Here is a 3,213-nt window from a genome sequence, read left to right on the forward strand (position 1 = left end):
AGTCCAGGTTCAAATACTGGTTGCCACTTACTAGTTGGTTTACCCTAATCAGGTCACTTGATTCCTCTGAACTTTGGTTTCCTCATCTTTAAGTAAGAGATTATAATGTCTGGGCTACCCATCTTGCAGGGTTATAGTGAGGATCACATGAGATGAAAGATTTAAAAAAGCAAACATTTATATAGCAATGCAAATGTTCCATTGATTATAACCATAAATTTAAAGGGGATCTGAATATACTATCTGTTTGACCACTCTGGGCCTCAGATTCCTTATCTTTAAAATGAGGGTGTTGGACTAGATGACTTTTCAAGATCTCTTCCATCTTGGATCCTAGAATTCTAAGACCAAGGAGCAAAAACTCCTTTTCCTTCACAGCAGTAGCATCTGCCATTTTGACTTCAGTTTAAAACGACAGCATTTAAAATGTCAGGTCTCCTCATTCTTTTGGGTCTCAGTTGATCTCTAAGTTGTATAATTAACCTCATATTTTGACCTTTTGCTGTGTTCTTCAAGAAAGGCACTCCATCTTTCAACTTTGGGGTTTTTCTCTGGCTACCCCCCTTATCTGCAATGCCTTTCTTCCTCTTCTCTGTTCTGGCTTCCCTGGTTTTCTTCAAGTCCTAACAAAAATTCCACTTTCAGTAAGCCTTTCCCAGCCCCTCTTAAATCCAGTGCCTTCCTTTATTAATTATTTCCTATTTATCCTGTACATGGCTTGTTTGTACAGATTCATTTCCATGTAGTTTCCCCTTTAGACAGTGAACTCCTTGAGGCAGGGCCTATCTTTTGTCTTTCTTTGTATCTCCTTCTTCTCCTTCTCTTTCCCCTTCCCTTTCTTCTTCTTCTCCTCCTCTTCCTCCTCCTCTTTCTCTTTGTTCTCCTTGTCTCTCCTCCTCTCTCTCCTCCCCCTTCCCCTCTTCCTCCTCCTCTCTTCCTCCTCCCCTCTTCCTTCCTCTCCTCCTCCTCCTCCTTCCTTCTTCCTTCTTCTCTCCCATGGGTAATTTGGCAAAAAAAAAAAAATTATAAAACTCCCAAGCACTATGGTCTTGCCCCAGTTCTTTACTCTGTTAGCCAAAGCCAGCTGGTAATAATTTCTGGGTTAAGATAGATCTTTACTCCCCATGGAGGAGGACAAAAGCAGGCTCCTCATTAGTGATCCTGGATCAAGTCTTTGTTTCCAAGAATGAGGTCAGAATAAAATGCAAATGAGGGACTGTGTGAAATCTCTATGGTTAGTCCTGTTGAACCCACCAAAGCTTTTCCTGGTAGTCATGAATGAAGCCCAAATGGTGGCACTCTCCTCTACAAAAGTCCCATCTGTCTTTCCCAGACAGTCTCCCAAGAGAACAGTATATCCTGGATCGTTTATAAAGATGGTTATGCAAACCCACAGCAATCTCCTATTGATGCTGTGAAGTTAACTGCATCTATCCTAAAAAACAGCTTGTCCATACTCAAGGGTCTTACTTTCTTTTCTTGCTTTCTTTCCTGGCTTAAGTGTGAGTTACTGATCAGCTAGAAATATATGGCTGGTTCTCCAATAGTCTACCTAACTAGGAGACAATATAAGACTTAAATGATATTGGGAAATTTTAGAGCAAATGCTGGACCTAGGCCTTCCCTATTATCAGGCATCACAAACCTAGAGAGCAGAACTAAACAGCAGGTTACATAGTCAGGCTTCCAAACACCTCTTATTACTTTATCAGACACTTTGACATTTGGCCATGAGGAAGTGGGTGAGATGTCCAGCACAGAAGAAAGCCTTTATAGAGGTCTTTGATTGCAGTTATTCCTGCTGAGAGAGGAGAGAGGAAGAGGAGGAGGGAGAAAGAAAATGGAGGAGTGAGTGAGAGGGAGAAGGAGAGTGGAAAGGAGCAGGAGAAAAAGAAAGGAGAGAGGGACAGAGATGGAGATGGGGGAAGGGAGAAGGATTGGATGGAGAGGGCAAAAGAAGGATAGAGGGAGAGAGGGAGGGAGGGAGGGAGGGTGGGAGAGAGAGAGAGAGAGAGAGAGAGAGAGAGAGAATTTTTTATTCTCAGTTAAAAATACAAGAACACCATACAGATCAATCCCCTCAATCTTCAGTATTTTCTACAGAGTGGTAGAGGGTTTAGTTGTTGGTGAAAGGAAAGATACTATTGCCTACTGTTTAATGTCTCTGATGACATCTGAATATAGAGAAGAGTTAAGGTTTATTATCAATCAATGCCTGATATCAAATTCTATCCCACAGCTGTGTAATTTTCTATGACTTTCACAAATAAATGTAAATATTTAAGATTCTCTTCCTCTTACTTTTCTTCCAGTTACAGTTTGATCCAGCAAATAAAAATTGAAATAGGACAGGGATTTCCTATACATGATAATAATTGCTAGTATTTATGCAGCATTTTAGGCTTTACAAAGTGCTTTATTCTTACCCATTTCATTTGAGCCCTCCAACAATCTTGTAAGGTAGGCACTATAAATATTATCATCTCCATTTTGTAGAGGAAATGAGACTTAGAGAGATGAACGTGATTAGTGTGTAACCAAGGCAAGATTAAAACTTGGTGTTTACAAACCTCAGGTTCACCCTAATTTCAAGGTACTACATTTTCTCCAGATGTCACTGTTTCTAGATGATGTTGTGATAATTGCATAAAGTGTACTAATGACATAAGAATGCAAAGAGGTTCATGATTACTCAATATAGACTGGATATCTTATCAATGTTCCAGGGAAAAATACACATAGGAAAAAAATTAAGTGAGTATATGGCCCAGTAGAAAGAATACTGCATTTGGAGTGAGGGGAGGATCCTGAATTTGAGCTTCAGTCCTGCTACAAACTATTGGTGGAACACTGAACAAGTCATATAACTTCCCAGAGCCTTACTTTCCTTATCTGTAAAATGGGCAGGTTGCACAATGTGGTGTCCAATTTCCTTTTTGGTTATGATCCTGAGAAAACAAATTGTCCAGATCATAACCTGAAATTGGATAGACAATAATCAGAACAATTTTCTTAAATGCCACAGAAGGTAATTAATGAAATCAAATCAAATGAGTTGATATATTGTAAAGCACTTTGCAAATCATAAATTGGCCAAAACTGAAGGAGAAGATATTGTTGGATTTCCTTTTGCAAACTGTGAGATACCTAGCTACCAGTTGCTTAAAAAGTCCATCTTTTTAACAACAATAATTTCCTAGTCTCTCTTTACAG

General features: G+C 39.4%; 1 protein-coding gene and 2 long non-coding RNA genes across 3 annotated transcripts in view; 2 read left to right on the plus strand and 1 right to left on the minus strand.

The window, feature by feature from the left end:
• RBM38 (RNA binding motif protein 38) overlaps positions 1-3,213 on the plus strand; it is a 130,213-nt gene that overhangs the window by 63,547 nt on the left and 63,453 nt on the right. The gene's annotated exons all lie outside the window — the stretch shown is intronic.
• Positions 1-3,213, plus strand: part of LOC141504923 (uncharacterized) — a 37,272-nt gene that overhangs the window by 7,810 nt on the left and 26,249 nt on the right. The gene's annotated exons all lie outside the window — the stretch shown is intronic.
• The window catches only part of LOC141504924 (uncharacterized), a 52,588-nt gene that overhangs the window by 4,558 nt on the left and 44,817 nt on the right, over positions 1-3,213 (minus strand). Inside the window, exon 5 of the long non-coding RNA XR_012473502.1 lies at positions 1,646-1,801. This is a non-coding gene — a long non-coding RNA (uncharacterized LOC141504924). The remainder of the gene's footprint in view (positions 1-1,645; positions 1,802-3,213) is intronic.

This window comes from Macrotis lagotis, chromosome 1 (assembly GCF_037893015.1).
Source record: "Macrotis lagotis isolate mMagLag1 chromosome 1, bilby.v1.9.chrom.fasta, whole genome shotgun sequence".
NCBI lineage: Eukaryota > Metazoa > Chordata > Mammalia > Peramelemorphia > Peramelidae > Macrotis > Macrotis lagotis.